Source organism: Paramisgurnus dabryanus, chromosome 5 (genome assembly GCF_030506205.2).
Source record: "Paramisgurnus dabryanus chromosome 5, PD_genome_1.1, whole genome shotgun sequence".
In the NCBI taxonomy this organism is placed as follows: domain Eukaryota; kingdom Metazoa; phylum Chordata; class Actinopteri; order Cypriniformes; family Cobitidae; genus Paramisgurnus; species Paramisgurnus dabryanus.
In genome coordinates, this window is record NC_133341.1 from 3953431 (window position 1) to 3972218 (window position 18788).

Sequence of the window (18788 nt, forward strand, 5' to 3'; positions counted from 1 at the left end):
GTTCACCACGTTTGGTGTCAATCGTATGAATTCCCTAGGAGAAGTATTTAAAAGTTCATGACTGACACACTTCCTGGCGCCTGGTGGTGGCGCTATACCCGGGAGTCACAATAGGCACATCGATGCGATCGGAATCTTCAGACGAACAAACACCCCGCATGGCATCACAATAAGACATTTTTTACCTTAGATATTAGACACTTCATGTTTCTCTGAATTCGCCATAAATTTGTCGCCTCGCCATGGCAACACCGTTCGAGATATCAAAAATCCCTTCGCAATTTAGCAAGTCCAATGTCTCGACATCATGTTCACCACGTTTGGTGTCAATCGCATGCATCCTCTAGGAGGAGTATTTAAAAGTTCAATGCATGCATTTTTTAAACAATCCAAAATAGCCGACTTCCTGTTGGGCGGAGCTTAAATGTTAGAGGGCGAAAGTTGTTCGGGTCGATGAGATCTATAAGCGTACCAATTCTCGTACATGTGCGTGAATTTTTGCCCGATCTGTGCATCAATGTTTTTTTTTGCATTACAGGGGGCGCTACAGAGCCCCCGTGCCACGCCCGTGTTCCAGCCTTTGGATTTCTGCGATGACGGACGACTCTGACGTCTGTGCCAATTTTCAAGAGTTTTCGAGTATGTTAAGGCCCCCAAAAAGTCCAAAAGTGTTAAAAAAAAAAAAAAAAAAAAAATAATAATAAAAATAAATATAGCTGCAAGCAGCGATGGCGGGCCCTCGCACGTTTGTTTACCGCTACACGGTGCCTCCAAGAAAACGATGCACGGTGGGCATGTGCATCAAGTGGGTATATATCAGTGTACTCTTTCATGTTGCTACTGACCCATTTAGGTACAGTAGGTAAAAGAAACCCCATATTTTAGACAAACGGGGGCGCTAGTCAGTCACTAAATAGACACGCCTTTATTTGACGTTTTTGTCAACACTTAACAGCCGACAAATCAGATGTGTGTGCCAAATTTAAACTTAATCTACGCTGCCAAGAGCCTGAAATATGCCTGAAATAAAAGTAAGTTTGACGCGTTGCCATGGGAACAGCGTTCGATGTGTCAAAAATTCCTTTGCAATTTAACATCTTCAATGTCTCAGCATCATGTTGACCACTTCTGGTGTCAATCGCATGAATCCCGTACGAGGAGTATTCAAAAGTTCACAGCATGTAAATGTCAGCCTTAAATATGCTGGAAAATGAAAGCAAAGTTTGACTCGTTGCCATGGGAACAACGTTTGAGATATCAAATATCCCTTCACAATTTATCATCTACAATGTCTCAGCATCATGTTGACAACTTCTGGAGTCAATCGCATGAAAATCCTAGAAGGAGTATATAAAAGAGCATCGCATGGAACTGTAAGGCTTAAATATGCCTTTAAAACGAAAGTAAAGTTTGACAGGTTGCCATGGAAACAGCGTTCGAGATATCAAAAATCCCTTCGCAATTTATCACCTACAATGTCTTGGCATCATGTTGACCACTTCTTGTGTCAATCGCATGAAAATCCTAGAAGGAGTATTTAAAAGAACATCGCATGGAACTGTCAAAAAAATCCAGCTTTGTGACTGACACACTTCCTGGCGCCTGGTGGTGGTGCTATACCCGGGAGTCACAATAGGCACATCGATGCGATCGGAATCTTCAGACGAACAAACACCCCGCATGGCATCACAATAAGATATTTTTTGCCTTAGATATTAGACACTTCCTGTTTCTCTGATGTCACCATAAATTTGTCGGCTCGCCATGGCAGAACCGTTCGAGATATCAAAAATCCCTTCGCAATTTAGCAAGAACAATGTCTCAACATCATGTTCACCACGTTTGGTGTCAATCCCATGAATCCACTAGGAGGAGTATTTAAAAGTTCAACGCATTCATTTTTTAAACAATCCAAAATAGCCGACTTCCTGTTGGGCGGAGCTTAAATCTTAAAGTGCGAAAGTTGTTCGGGTCGATGAGATCTATATGCGTACCAACTCCCGTACATGTGCGTACATTTTTGCCCGATCTGTGCATCAATGTTATTTTTTTGCATTACAGGGGGCGCTACAGAGCTCCCTTGCCACGCCCATATTCCAGCCTTTGCATGAGCCTAGTGGCACGTGACTTTGACATCTGTGCCAAATTTCCGTTGTTTTCGAGCATGTTAAGGCACCCAAAGTGCACGCCAAGAGCTTAAATATGCCTGAAAATGAAAGTAAAGTTTGACGCGTTGCCATGGGAATAGCGTTCGAGATATCAAAAATCCCTTCGCAATTTATCATCTACAATGTCTCGGCATCATGTTGACCACTTTTGGTGTCAATCGCATAAACATTCTAGGAGGAGTATTTAAAAGTTCACCACATTCAACTGTCAAGAAATCCACCTTTTGTGACTGCCACACTTCCTGGTGCCTGTTGGTGGCGCTATACCCGAGACTCAAAATAGGCACATTGATGCGATCGGAATCCTTGGCCGAACATACACACTGCGTTTCATCCCTATAAGACATTTTTTGCTTTAGATATTAGACACTTCCTGTTTCATTGAATTCGCCATAAATTTGTCGCCTCGCCATGGCAACACCGTTTGAGATATCAAAAATCCCTTCGCAATTTAGCAAGTCCAATGTCTCGACATCATGTTCACCACGTTTGGTGTCAATCGTATGAATTCCCTAGGAGAAGTATTTAAAAGTTCATGACTGACACACTTCCTGGCGCCTGGTGGTGGCGCTATACCCGGTAGTCACAATAGGCACATCGATGCGATCGGAATCTTCAGGCGAACAAACACACCGCGTGTCATCACAATAAGAATTTTTTTGCCTTTGATATTAGACACTTCCTGTTTCTCTGATGTCGCCATAAATTTGTCGCCTCGCCATGGCAGAACCGTTCGAGATATCAAAAATCCCTTCGCAATTTAGCAAGTCCAATGTCTCGACATCATGTTCACCACGTTTGGTGTCAATCCCATGAATCCCCTGGGAGGAGTATATAAAAGTTCACCACATGCATTTTTTAAACAATCCAAAATAGCCGACTTCCTGTTGGGCGGAGCTTAAATGTTAGAGGGCGAAAGTTGTTCGGGTCGATGAGATCTATAAGCGTACCAATTCTCGTACATGTGCGTACATTTTTGCCCGATCTGTGCATCAATGTTTTTTTTTGCATTACAGGGGGCGCTACAGAGCCCCCGTGCCACGCCCGTGTTCCAGCCTTTGGATTTCTGCGATGACGGACGACTCTGACGTCTGTGCCAATTTTCAAGAGTTTTCGAGTATGTTAAGGCCCCCAAAAAGTCCAAAAGTGTTAAAAAAAAAAAAAAAAAAATAATAATAATAAAAATAATAATCTGAGCAAAAACAATAGGGCTTCGCACCTACGGTGCAGGCCATTCTGGCCTGCTCCTCGGTGCTCGAGCCCTAATAATCCGAGCAAAAACAATAGGGCTTCGCACCTACGGTGCAGGCCATTCTGGCCTGCTCCTCGGTGCTCGAGCCCTAATAATTCTAGCAAAACCAATAGGGCTTCGCACCTTTCGGTGCAGGCCATTCTGGCCTGCTCCTCGGTGCTCGAGCCCTAATAAATATAGCTGCAAGCAGCAATGGCGGGCCCTCGCACGTTTTTTTACCGCTACACGGTGCGTCCGAGAAAACGATGCACGGTGGGCAAGGGCATCAAGTGGGTAAATATCAGTGGGCTATTTAATGTTGTTACTGACCCATTTGGGGACTGTAGGTAAAAGAAACCCCACATTTTAGACAAACGGGGGCACTAGTGAGCCACTTAAGAGACACGCCTATGTCTGACCTTTTTGTGCACACTTAACAGCCGACAACTCTGATGTGTGTGCCAACTTTAAGGTTAATATAAGCACGTCAAGAGCCTTAAATATGCCTGAAATAAAAGTAAAGTTTGCGGCGTTGCCATGGGAACAGCGTTCGAGATATCAAAAATCCCTTTGCAATTTATCATCTACTATGTCTCGGCATCATGGTGACCACTTTTGGTGTCAATTGCATGATTATTCTAGAAGGAGTATTTAAAAGAACATCGGCGTCAACTTAAAGGCTTAAATAAGCCTTTAAAATGAAAGTAAAATCTGACGCGATGCCATGGGAACAGCGTTTGAGATATCAAAAATCCCTTCGCAATTTATCATCTACAATGTCTCAGCATTATGTTGACCACTTCTGGAGTCAATCACATTATTTCCCCAGGAGGAGTATTTAAAAGTTTACCGCATGCAGCTGTAAGGTTTAAATATGCCTTAAAAATGAAAGTAAAGTTTGACAGGTTGCCATGGGAACAGCGTTCGAGATATCAAAAATCCCTTCACAGATTATCATCTACTATGCCTCAGCATCATGTTGACCACTTTTGGTGTCAATCGCATGAATATCCTAGAAGGAGTATTTAAAAGAACATCGGCGTCAACTGAAAGGCTTAAATATGCCTTTAAAATGAAAGTAAAGTTTGACGCGTTGCCATGGGAACAGCGTTCGAGATATCAAAAATCCCTTCGCAATTTATCATCTACAATGTCTTGGCATCATGTTGACCACTTCTGGTGTCAATCTCATGAAAATCCTAGAAGGAGTATTTAAAAGTTTCCTTCATGCAACAGAAAGGCTTAAATATGCCTTTAAAATGAAAGTAAAGTTTGACGCGTTGCCATGGGAACAGCGTTTGAGATATCAAAAATCCCTTCGCAATTTATCATCTACAATGTCTCGGCATCATGTTGACCACTTCTGGTGTCAATCTCATGAAAATCCTAGAAGGAGTATTTAAAAGAACATTGCATGGAACTGTCAAAAAAATCCAGCTTTGTGACTGACACACTTCCTGGCGCCTGGTGGTGGCGCTATACCCGGGAGTCACAATAGGCACATCGATGCGATCAGAATCTTCAGACGAACAAACACCCCGTGTGCCATCACAATAAGACATTTTTTGCCTTAGATATTAGACACTTCCTGTTTCTCTGATTTCGCCACAACTTTGTCGCCTCGCCATGGCAGAACGGTTCGAGATATCAAAAATCCCTTCGCAATTTAGCAAGTCCAATGTCTCGACATCATGTTCACCACGTTTGGTGTCAATCGCATGAATCCCCTGGGAGGAGTATATAAAAGTTCAACGCATGCATTTTTTAAACAATCCAAAATAGCCGACTTCCTGTTGGGCGGAGCTTAAATGTTAGAGGGCGAAAGTTGTTCGGGTCGATGAGATCTATAAGTGTACCAAGTCTCGTACATGTGCGTACATTTTTGCCCGATCTGTGCATCAATGTTTTTTTTTGCATTACAGGGGGCGCTACAGAGCCCCTGTGCCACGCCCGTGTTCCAGCCTTTGGATTTCTGCGATGACGGACGACTCTGACGTCTGTGCCAATTTTCAAGAGTTTTCGAGTATGTTAAGGCCCCCAAAAAGTCCAAAAGTGTTAAAAAAAAAAAAAAAAAAAAAAAAAAAAAAAAAAAATAAAAAATATAGCTGCAAGCAGCAATGGCGGGCCCTCGCACGTTTTTTTTACCGCTACACGGTGCGTCCGAGAAATCGATGCACGGTGGGCAAGGGCATCAAGTGGGTAAATATCAGTGGGCTATTTAATGTTGATACTGAGCCATTTGGGGACTGTAGGTAGAAGAAACCCCACATTTTAGACAAACGGGGGCGCTAGTGAGCCACTTAAGAGACACGCCTATGTGTGACCTGTTTGTGCACACTAAACAGCCGACAACTCTGATGTGTGTGCCGACTTTTAGGTTAATCTAAACAGGCCAAGAGCCCTAAATATGCCTGAAATAAATGTAAAGTTTGGGGCATTGCCATGGGAACAGCGTTCGAGATATCAAAAATCCCTTTGCAATTTATCATCTACTATGCCTCAGCATCATGGTGACCACTTCTGGTGTCAATCTCATGAATATTCTAGAAGGAGTATTTAAAAGAACATCGGCGTCAACTTAAAGGCTTAAATAAGCCTTTAAAATGAAAGTAAAATCTGACGCGTTGCCATGGGAACAGCGTTTGAGATATCAAAAATCCCTTCGCAATTTATCATCTACAATGTCTCAGCATTATGTGGACCACTTCTGGAGTCAATCACATTATTTCCCCAGGAGGAGTATTTAAAAGTTTACCGCATGCAGCTGTAAGGTTTAAATATGCCTTAAAAATGAAAGTAAAGTTTGACAGGTTGCCATGGGAACAGCGTTCGAGATATCAAAAATCCCTTCGCAATTTATCATCTACAATGTCTCGGCATCATGTTGACCGCTTTTGGTGTCAATCGCATGAATATTCTAGAAGGAGTATTTAAAAGAACATCGGATGGAACTGTCAAAAAAATCCACCTTTGTGACTGACACACTTCCGGGCGCCTGGTGGTGGCGCTATACCCGGGAGTCACAATAGGCACATCGATGCGATCGGAATCTTCAGACGAACAAACACCCCGCGTGTCATCATAATAAGACATTTTTTGCCTTAGATATTAGACACTTCCTGTTTCTCTGATTTCGCCATAAATTTGTCGGCTCGCCATGGCAGAACCGTTCGAGATATCAAAAATCCCTTCGCAATTTAGCAAGTCCAATGTCTCGACATCATGTTCACCACGTTTGATGTCAATCGCATGCATCCTCTAGGAGGAGTGTTTAAAAGTTCAACGCATGCATTTTTTAAACAATCCAAAATAGCCGACTTCCTGTTGGGCGGAGCTTAAATGTTAGAGGACGAAAGTTGTTTGGGTCGATGAGATCTATATGCGTACCAACTCCCGTACACGTGCGTAAATTTTTGTCGAATCTGTGCCCCAATGTTTGTTTTTGTATTACAGGGGGCGCTACAGAGCCCCCGTGCCACGCCCGTGTTCCAGCCTTTGGATTTCTGCGATGACGGACGACTCTGACGTCTGTGCCAATTTTCAAGAGTTTTCGAGTATGTTAAGGCACTCAAAAAGTCCAAAAGTGTTTAAAAAAAAAAAAAAAAAAAAAATAATAAAAATAATAATCCGAGCAAAAACAATAGGGCTTCGCACCTACGGTGCAGGCCATTCTGGCCTGCTCCTCGGTGCTCGAGCCCTAATAATAAATCCGAGCAAAAACAATAGGGCTTCGCACCTACGGTGCAGGCCATTCTGGCCTGCTCCTCGGTGCTCGAGCCCTAAATATAGCTGCAAGCAGCAATGGCGGGCCCTCGCACGTTTTTTTACCGCTACACGATTCGTCCGAGAAAACGATGCACGGCGGGCAAGGGCATCAAGTGGGTAAACATCAGTGGGCTATTTAATGTTGTTAGTGAGCCATTTGGGGACTGTAGGTAAAAGAAAAACCCCACATTTTAGACAAACGGGGGCGCTAGTGAGCCACTAAAGAGACACGCCTTTGTCTGACCTATTTGTCCACTCTGAACAGCCGACAACTCTGATGTTTGTGCCGACTTTTAGGTAAATCTAAGCACGCCAAGAGTCCTAAATATGCCTGAAATAAATGTAAAGTTTGGGGGGTTGCCATGGGAACAGCGTTCGAGATATCAAAAATCCCTTCGCATTTTATCATCTACTATGTCTCGGCATCATGTTGACCGCTTTTGGTGTCAATCTCATTAATATTCTAGAAGGAGTATTTAAAAGAACATCGGCGTCAACTGAAAGGCTTAAATAAGCCTTTAAAATGAAAGTAAAGTTTGGCGCGTTGCCATGGGAACAGCGTTCGAGATATCAAAAATCCCTTCGCAATTTATTATCTACAATGTCTCAGCATTATGTTGACCACTTCTGGAGTCAATCACATTATTTCCCTAGAAGGAGTATTTAAAAGAACATCGCATGCAACTGTCAGGCTTAATTAAACCTTTAAAATGAAAGTAAAATTTGATGCGTTGTCATGGGAACAGCGTTCGAGATATCAAAAATCCCTTCGCAATTTATCATCTACAATGTCTCGACATCATGTTGAACACTTCTGGTGTCAATCTCATGAATATTCTAGAAGGAGTATTTAAAAGAACATCGGCGTCAACTTAAAGGCTTAAATAAGCCTTTAAAATGAAAGTAAAGTTTGACGCGTTGCCATGGGAACAGCATTTGAGATATCAAAAATCCCTTCGCAATTTATCATCTACAATGTCTCGGCATCATGTTGACCACTTCTGGTGTCAATCTCATGAAAATCCTAGAAGGAGTATTTAAAAGTTTCCTGCATGCAACAGAAAGGCTTAAATATGCCTTTAAAATGAAAGTAAAGTTTGACGCGTTGCCATGGGAACAGCGTTTGAGATATCAAAAATCCCTTCGCAATTTATCATCTACAATGTCTCGGCATCATGTTGACCACTTCTGGTGTCAATGTCATGAAAATCCTAGAAGGAGTATTTAAAAGAACATTGCATGGAACTGTCAAAAAAATCCAGCTTTGTGACTGACACACTTCCTGGCGCCTGGTGGTGGCGCTATACCCGGGAGTCACAATAGGCACATCGATGCGATCAGAATCTTCAGACGAACAAACACCCCGCGTGTCATCACAATAAGACATTTTTTGCCCTAGATATTAGACACTTCCTGTTTCTCTGATTTCGCCACAACTTTGTCGCCTCGCCATGGCAGAACCGTTCGAGATATCAAAAATCCCTTCGCAATTTAGCAAGTACAATGTCTCGACATCATGTTCACCACGTTTGGTGTCAATCGCATGAATCCCCTGGGAGGAGTATATAAAAGTTCAACGCATGCATTTTTTAAACAATCCAAAATAGCCGACTTCCTGTTGGGCGGAGCTTAAATGTTAGAGGGCGAAAGTTGTTCGGGTCGATGAGATCTATAAGCGTACCAAGTCTCGTACATGTGCGTACATTTTTGCCCGATCTGTGCATCAATGTTTTTTTTTGCATTACAGGGGGCGCTATAGAGCCCCCGTGCCACGCCCGTGTTCCAGCCTTTGGATTTCTGCGATGACGGACGACTCTGACGTCTGTGCCAAGTTACAAGAGTTTTCGAGTATGTTAAGGCACCCAAAAAGTCCAAAAGTGTTAAAAAAAAAAAAATAAAAAAAATAATAATAATAAATAAAGCTGCAAGCAGCGATGGCGGGCCCTCGCACGTTTTTTTACCGCTACACGGTGCCTCCGAGAAAACGATGCACGGTGGGCATGTGCATCAAGTGGGTAAATATCAGTGGACTATTTCATGTTGCTACTGACCCATTTAGGTACAGTAGGTAAAAGAAACCCCATATTTTAGACAAACGGGTGCGCTAGTCACTGACTAAATAGACACGCCTTTATCTGACCTTTTTGTGCACACTTAACAGCCGAAAACTCTGATGTGTGTGCCAACTTTAAAGTTCAACTAAGCACGCCAAGAGCCTTAAACATGCCTGAAATTAAAGTAAAGTTTGACGCGTTGCCATGGGAACAGCGTTCGATGTGTCAAAAATTCCTTTGCAATTTAACATCTACAATGTCTCAGCATCATGTTGACAACTTCTGGAGTCAATTGCATGAAAATCCTAGAAGGAGTATTTAAAAGAACATCGCATGGAACTGTAAGGCTTAAATATGCCTTTAAAATGAAAGTAAAGTTTGACAGGTTGCCATGGGAACAGCGTTCGAGATATCAAAAATCCCTTCGCAATTTATCATCTACAATGTCTCTGCATCATGGTGACCACTTTTGGTGTCAATTGCATGATTATTCTAGAAGGAGTATTTAAAGGAACATTGGCGTCAACTGAAAGGCTTAAAAATGCCTTTAAAATGAAAGTAAAGTTTGACACGTTGCCATGGGAACAGCGTTCGAGATATCAAAAATCCCTTCGCAATTTATCATCTACAATGTCTCGGCATCATGTTGACCACTTTTGGTGTCAATTGCATGATTTTTCTAGAAGGAGTATTTAAAAGAACATAACATGGAACTGTCAAAAAAAATCCAACTTTGTGACTGACACACTTCCTGGCGCCTGGTGGTGGCGCTATACCCGGGAGTCACAATAGGCACATCGATGCGATCGGAATCTTCAGACGAACAAACACCCCGCATGGCATCACAATAAGATATTTTTTGCCTTAGAAATTAGACACTTCCTGTTTCTCTAAATTCGCCATAAATTCGTCGCCTCGCCATGGCAAAACCGTTCTAGATATCAAAAATCCCTTCGCAATTTAGCAAGTACAATGTCTCGACATCATGATCACCACGTTTGGTGTCAATCCCATTAATCCACTAGGAGGAGTATTTAAAAGTTCAACGAATGCATTTTTTAAACAATCCAAAATAGCCGACTTCCTGTTGGGCGGAGCTTAAATGTTAGAGGGCGAAAGTTGTTCGAGTCGATGAGATCTATATGCGTACCAACTCTCGTACATGTGCGTACATTTTTGCCCGATCTGTGCATCAATGTTTTTTTTTGCATTACAGGGGGCGCTATAGAGCCCCCGTGCCACGCCCGTGTTCCAGCCTTTGGATTTCTGCGATGACGGACGACTCTGACGTCTGTGCCAATTTTCAAGAGTTTTCGAGTATGTTAAGGCACCCAAAAAGTCCAAAAGTGTTAAAAAAAATAAAAAAAAAAATAAAAAAAAAAATAATAAAAATAAATATAGCTGCAAGCAGCAATGGCGGGCCCTCGCACGTTTTTTTACCGCTACACGATGCGTCCGAGAAAACGATGCACGGTGGGCAAGGGCATCAATTGGGTAAACATCAGTGGGCTATTTAATGTTGTTACTGAGCCATTTGGGGACTGTAGGTAAAAGAAAAACCTCACATTTTAGACAAACGGGGGCGCTAGTGAGCCACTAAAGAGACACGCCTTTGTCTGACCTATTTGTCCACTCTGAACAGCCGACAACTCTGATGTGTGTGCCAATGTTTAGGTTAATCTAAGCACGCCAAGAGTCCTAAATATGCCTGAAATAAAAGTAAAGTTTGGGGCGTTGCCATGGGAACAGCGTTCAAGATATAAAAAATCCCTTCACAATTTCTCATCTACAATGTCTCTACATTATGTTGACCACTTCTGGTGTCAATCTCATGAATATTCTAGAAGGAGTATTTAAAAGAACATCGGCGTCAACTTAAAGGCTTAAATAAGCCTTTAAAATGAAAGTAAAGTTTGACGCGTTGCCATGGGAACAGCGTTCGAGATATCAAAAATCCCTTCGCAATTTATCATCTACTATGTCTCGGCATCATGATGACCACTTCTGGTGTCAATCTCATGAATATTCTAGAAGGAGTATTTAAAAGAAAATCGGATGGAACTGTCAAAAAAATCCACCTTTGTGACTGACAGACTTCCTGGCGCCTGGTGGTGGCGCTATACCCGAGACTCACAATAGGCACATCGTTGCGATCGGAATCTTCAGGCGAACAAACACCCCGCTTGGCATCACAATAAGAATTTTTTTGCCTTAGATATTAGACACTTCCTGTTTCTCTGATTTCGCCACAAATTTGTCGCCTCGCCATGGCAGAACCGTTCGAGATATCAAAAATCCCTTCGCAATTTAGCAAGTCCAATGTCTCGACATCATGTTCACCACGTTTGGTGTCAATCGCATGAATCCACTAGGAGGAGTATTAAAAAGTTCACCGCATGCATTTTTTAAACAATCCAAAATAGCTGACTTCCTGTTGGGCGGAGCTAAAATGTTTGAGTGCGAAAGTTGTTCGGGTCGATGAGATCTATATGCATACCAACTCCCGTACATGTGCGTACATTTTTGCTTGATCTGTGCATCAATGTTATTTTTTTGCATTACAGGGGGCGCTACAGAGCTCCCTTGCCACGCCCATATTCCAGCCTTTGCATGAGCCTAGTGGCACGTGACTTTGACATCTGTGCCAAATTTCCGTTTTTTGCGAGCATGTTAAGGCACCCAAAGCGCACGCCAAGAGCTTAAATATGCCTGAAAATGAAAGTAAAGTTTGACGTGTTGCCATGGGAACAGCGTTCGAGATATCAAAAATCCCTTCGCAATTTATAATCTACAATGTCTCAGCATCGTGTTGACCGCTTTTGGTGTCAATCGCATGAAAATCCTAGGAGGAGTATTTAAAAGTTCACCATATGCAACTGTCAAGAAATCCACCTTTTGTGACTGCCACACTTCCTGGTGCCTGTTGGTGGCGCTATACCTGAGACTCAAAATAGGCACATCGATGCGATCGGAATCCTTGGCCGAACATACACACTGCGCTTCATCCCAATAAGACATTTTTTGCTTTAGATATTAGACACTTCCTGTTTCATTGAATTTGCCATAAATTTGTCGCCTCGTCATGGCAACACCGTTTGAGATATCAAAAATCCCTTCGCAATTTAGCAAGTCCAATGTCTCAGCATCATGTTCACCACGTTTGGTGTCAATCGTATGAATTCCCTAGGAGAAGTATTTAAAAGTTCATGACTGACACACTTCCTGGCGCCTGGTGGTGGCGCTATACCCGGGAGTCACAATAGGCACATTGATGCGATCGGAATCTTCAGACGAACAAACGCCCCGCATGGCATTACAATAAGACATTTTTTACCTTAGATATTAGACACTTCCTGTTTCTCTGATTTCGCCACAACTTTGTCGCCTCACCATGTCAGAACCGTTCGAGATATCAAAAATCCCTTCGCAATTTAGCAAGTACAATGTCTCGACATCATGTTCACCACGTTTGGTGTCAATCGCATGAATCCTCTAGGAGGAGTATTAAAAAGTTCACCGCATGCATTTTTTAAACAATCCAAAATGGCAGACTTCCTGTTGGGCGGAGCTAAAATGTTAGAGGGCGAAAGTTGTCCGGGTCAATGAGATCTATATGCGTACCAACTCTCGTACATGTGCGTACATGTTTGCCCGATCTGCGCACTCCTGTTTGTTTTTGCATTACAGGGGGCGCTACAGAGCCCCCTTGCCACGCCCGTGTTCCAGTCTTTGGTTTTCTGCGATCACGGATGACTCTGACGTCTGTGCCAAATTTCAAGAGTTTTCGAGAATGTTAAGGCACCCAAAATGTCCAAAAGTGTTGAAAAAAATAAAAAAAATAAAAAAAATAAAAATAATAATTCTAGCAAAACCAATAGGGCTTCGCACCTTTCGGTGCAGGCCATTCTGGCCTGCTCCTCGGTGCTCGAGCCCTAATAATCCGAGCAAAAACAATAGGGCTTCGCACCTACGGTGCAGGCCATTCTGGCCTGCTCCTCGGTGCTCGGGCCCTAAATATAGCTGCAAGCAGCAATGGCGGGCCCTCGCACGTTTTTTTACCGCTACACGATGCGTCCGAGAAAACGATGCACGGCGGGCAAGGGCATCAAGTGGGTAAACATCAGTGGGCTATATAATGTTGTTACTGAGCCATTTGGGGACTGTAGCTAAAAGAAACCCCACATTTTAGACAAACGGGGGCGCTAGTGAGCCACTAAAGAGACACGCCTATGTCTGACGTTTTTGTCAACACTTAACAGCCGACAAATCAGATGTTTGTGCCAAATTTAAACTTAATCTACGCTGCCAAGAGCCTGAAATATGCCTGAAATAAAAGTAAGTTTGACGCGTTGCCATGGGAACAGCGTTCGATGTGTCAAAAATTCCTTTGCAATTTAACGTCTTCAATGTCTCAACATCATGTTGACCACTTATGGTGTCAATCGCATGAATCCCATACGAGGAGTATTCAAAAGTTCACAGCATGTAACTGTCAGCCTTAAATATGCTGGAAAATGAAAGCAAAGTTTGACTCGTTGCCATGGGAACAACGTTTGAGATATCAAAAATCCCTTCGCAATTTATCATCTACAATGTCTCAGCATCATGTTGACAACTTCTGGAGTCAATCGCATGAAAATCCTAGGAGGAGTATTTAAAAGAGCATCGCATGGAACTGTAAGGCTTAAATATGCCTTTAAAATGAAAGTAAAGTTTGACAGGTTGCCATGGGAACAGCGTTCGAGATATCAAAAATCCCTTCGCAATTTATCGGCATCATGTTGACCGCTTTTGGTGTCAATCTCATGAATATTCTAGAAGGAGTATTTAAAAGAACATCGGCGTCAACTGAGAGGCTTAAATATGCCTTTAAAATGAAAGTAAACTTTGACGCATTGCCATGGGAACAGCGTTTGAGATATCAAAAATCCCTTCGCAATTTATCATCTACAATGTCTCGGCATCATGTTGACCACTTTTGGTGTCAATTGCATGATTATTTTAGAAGGAGTATTTAAAAGTTAACTGCATACAACTGTAAGGCTTAAATATGCCTTCAAAATGAAAGTAAAGTTTGACGCGTTGCCATGGGAACAGCGTTTGAGATATCAAAAATCCCTTCGCAATTTATCATCTACAATGTCTGAGCATCATGTTGACCACTTCTGGTGTTAACCGCATGAATATCCTAGAAGGAGTATTTAAAAGAACATCGGTGTCAACTGAAAGGCTTAAATATGCCTTTAAAATGAAAGTAAATTTTGACGCGTTGCCATGGGAACAGCGTTTGAGATATCATAAATCCCTTCGCAATTTATCATCTACAATCTCTCGGCTTCATGTTGACCACTTTTGGTGTCAATCGCATGAAAATCCTAGAAGGAGTATTTAAAAAAACATCGCATGGAACTGTAAGGCTTAAATATGCCTTTAAAATGAAAGTAAAGTTTGACAGGTTGCCATGGGAACAGCGTTCGAGATATCAAAAATCCCTTCGCAATTTATCATCTACAATGTCTCGGCATCATGTTGACCACTTCTTGTGTCAATCGCATGAAAATCCTAGAAGGAGTATTTAAAAGAACATTGCATGGAACTGTCAAAAAAATCCAGCTTTGTGACTGACACACTTCCTGGCGCCTGGTGGTGGCGCTATACCCGGGAGTCACAATAGGCACATCGATGCGATCGGAATATTCAGACGAACAAACACCCCGCGTGTCATCACAATAAGATATTTTTTGCCTTAGATATTAGACACTTCCTGTTTCTCTGATTTCGCCATAAATTTGTCGGCTCGCCATGGCAGAACCGTTCGAGATATCAAAAATCCCTTCGCAATTTAGCAAGTCCAATGTCTCGACATCATGTTCACCACGTTTGGTGTCAATCGCATGCATCCTCTAGGAGGAGTATTCAAAAGTTCACCGCATGCATTTTTTAAACAATCCAAAATAGCCGACTTCCTGTTGGGCGGAGCTTAAATGTTAGAGGGCGAAAGTTGTTCGGGTTGATGAGAACTATATGCGTACCAACTCTCGTACATTTGCGTACATGTTTGCCCGATCTGTGCAACAATGTTTGTTTTTGCATTACAGGGGGCGCTACAGAGCTCCCTTGCCACGCCCGAGTTCCAGCCTTTGCCGGGTCCTAATGGCCGACGACTCTGACATCTCTGCCAATTTTCAAGAGTTTTTGAGTATGTTAAGGCCCCCAAATTGCCCCGAAACGTAAAAAAAAAATAAAAAAAAATAAAATAAAAAAAAAAAACAATAAATCCGAGCAAAAACAATAGGGCTTCGCACCTTTCGGTGCAGGCCATTCTGGCCTGCTCCTCGGTGCTCGAGCCCTAATAATAAAAATAATAATCCGAGCAAAAACAATAGGGCTTCGCACCTTTCGGTGCAGGCCATTCTGGCCTGCTCCTCGGTGCTCGAGCCCTAATAAATATAGCTGCAAGCAGCAATGGCGGGCCCTCGCACGTTTTTTTTACCGCTACACGATGCGTCCGAGAAAACGATGCACGGCGGGCAAGGGCATCAAGTGGGTAAACATCAGTGGGCTATTTAATGTTGTTACTGAGCCATTTGGGGACTGTAGGTAAAAGAAACCCCACATTTTAAACAAACGGGGGCACTAGTGAGCCACTTAAGAGACACGCCTATGTCTGACCTTTTTGTGCACACTTAACAGCCGACAACTCTGATGTTTGTGCCAACTTTTAGGTTAATCTAAGCACGCCAAGAGTCCTAAATATGCCTGAAATAAATGTAAAGTTTGGGGCCTTGCCATGGGAACAGCGTTCGAGATATCAAAAATCCCTTCGCAATTTATCATCTACTATGTCTCGGCATCATGTTGACCGCTTTTGGTGTCAATCTCATTAATATTCTAGAAGGAGTATTTAAAAGAACATCGGCGTCAACTGAAAGGCTTAAATAAGCCTTTAAAATGAAAGTAAAGTTTGGCGCGTTGCCATGGGAACAGCGTTCGAGATATCAAAAATCCCTTCGCAATTTATCATCTACAATGTCTCAGCATTATGTTGACCACTTCTTGTGTCAATCGCATGAAAATCCTAGAAGGAGTATTTAAAAGAACATCGCATGGAACTGTCAAAAAAATCCAGCTCTGTGACTGACACACTTCCTGGCGCCTGGTGGTGGCGCTATACCCGGGAGTCACAATAGGCACATCGATGCGATCGGAATCTTCAGATGAACAAACACCCCGCATGGCATCACAATAAGATATTTTTTGCCTTAGATATTAGACACTTCCTGTTTCTCTGATTTCGCCATAAATTTGTCAGCTCGCCTTGGCAGAACCGTTCGAGATATCAAAAATCCCTTCGCAATTTATCATCTACAATGTCTCGGCATTATGTTGACCACTTTTGGTGTCAATTGCATGATTATTCTAGAAGGAGTATTTAAAAGAACATCGGCATCAACTGAAAGGCTTAAATATGCCTTTAAAATGAAAGTAAAGTTTGACGCATTGCCATGGGAACAGCGTTTGAGATATCAAAAATCCCTTCACAATTCATCATCTACAATGTCTCAGCATTATGTTGACCACTTCTGGAGTCAATCACATCATTTCCTCAGGAGGAGTATTTAAAAGTTTACCACACGCAGATGTAAGGTTTAAATATGCCTTCAAAATGAAAGTAAAGTTTGACAGGTTGCCATGGGAACAGCGTTTGAGATATCAAAAATCCCTTCGCAATTTATCATCTACAATGTCTTGGCATCATGTTGACCAATTCTCGTGTCAATCGCATGAAAATCCTAGGAGGAGTATTTAAAAGAACATCGCATGGAACTGTCAAAAAAATCCAGCTTTATGACTGACACACTTCCTGGCGCCTGGTGGTGGCGCTATACCCGGGAGTCACAATAGGCACATTGATGCGATCGGAATCTTCAGATGAACAAACACCCCGCGTGTCATCACAATAAGACATTTTTTGCCTTAGATATTAGACACTTCCTGTTTCTCTGAATTCGCCATAAATTTGTCGCCTCGCCATGGAAACACCGTTCGAGATATCAAAAATCCCTTCGCAATTTAGCAAGTCCAATGTCTCGACATCATGTTCACCACGTTTGGTGTCAATCGCATGCATCCTCTAGGAGGAGTATATAAAAGTTCAATGCATGCATTTTTTAAACAATCCAAAATAGCCGACTTCCTGTTGGGCGGAGCTTAAATGTTAGAGGGCGAAAGTTGTTTGGGTCGATGAGATCTATATGCGTACCAACTCTCGTACATGTGCATATATTTTTGCCCGATCTGTGACCCAATTTTTGTTTTTGCATTACAGGGGGCGCTACAGAGCTCCCTTACCACGCCCGAATTACAGCCTTTGCCGGGTCCTAATGGCCGACGACTCTGACATCTCTGCCAATTTTCAAGAGTTTTTGAGTATGTTAAGGCCCCCAAATTGCCCTGAAACGTAAAAAAAAAAAATAATAATAATAATAAATCCGAGCAAAAACAATAGGGCTTCGCACCTTTCGGTGCAGGCCATTCTGGCCTGCTCCTCGGTGCTCGGGCCCTAATAATCCGAGCAAAAACAATAGGGCTTCGCACCTACGGTGCAGGCCATTCTGGCCTGCTCCTCGGTGCTCGGGCCCTAATAATAATCAGAGCAAAAACAATAGGGCTTCGCAACTACGGTGCAGGCCATTCTGGCCTGCTCCTCGGTGCTCGAGCCCTAATAAATCCGAGCAAAAACAATAGGGCTTCGCACCTATGGTGCAGGCCATTCTGGCCTGCTCCTCGGTGCTCGAGCCCTAATAATAAATTCGAGCAAAAACAATAGGGCTTCGCACCATTCGGTGCAGGCCATTCTGGCCTGCTCCTCGGTGCTCGGGCCCTAATAATAATCAGAGCAAAAACAATAGGGCTTCGCACCTTTCGGTGCAGGCCATTCTGGCCTGCTCCTCGGTGCTCGGGCCCTAATAATAAAAATAATAATCCGAGCAAAAACAATAGGGCTTCGCACCATTCGATGCAGGCCATTCTGGCCTGCTCCTCGGTGCTCATGCCCTAATAAATAAATCCGAGCAAAAACAATAGGGCTTCGCACCTTTCGGTGCAGGCCATTCTGGCCTGCTCCTCGGTGCTCGGGCCCTAATAATCCTAAGGAAAACAATAGGGCTTCGCACCTACGGTGCAGGCCATTCTGGCCTGCTCCTCATTGCTCGGGCCCTAATAATCCTAAGGAAAACAACAGGGCTTCGCACCTACGGTGCAGGCCATTCTGGCCTGCTCCTCGGTGCTCGGGCACTAATAATAATCCGAGCAAAAACAATAGGGCTTCGCACCTTTCGGTGCAGGCCATTCTGGCCTGCTCCTCGGTGCTCGGGCCCTAATAATAATAATAATCCGAGCAAAAACAATAGGGCTTCGCACCATTCGGTGCAGGCCATTCTGGCCTGCTCCTCGGTGCTCGGGCCCTAATAATAATCCGAGCAAAAACAATAGGGCTTCGCACCATTCGGTGCAGGCCATTCTGGCCTGCTCCTCGGTGCTCGGGCTCTAATAATAATAAATCCGAGC

The 18788-nt window shown here is 43.1% G+C and overlaps 1 protein-coding gene and 1 long non-coding RNA gene across 3 annotated transcripts in view; one reads left to right on the forward strand and one right to left on the reverse strand.

Annotated features, from left to right (window-relative positions):
* adgrv1 (adhesion G protein-coupled receptor V1) overlaps positions 1-18788 on the forward strand; it is a 691082-nt gene that overhangs the window by 650856 nt on the left and 21438 nt on the right. The gene's annotated exons all lie outside the window — the stretch shown is intronic.
* On the reverse strand, positions 3194-15807 carry LOC141282221 (uncharacterized). The gene is made up of 3 exons (XR_012336736.1): positions 15615-15807; positions 13107-13185; positions 3194-3465 (listed from the first exon to the last, which is right to left on the reverse strand). It is a non-coding gene; the product is annotated as an uncharacterized lncRNA (long non-coding RNA).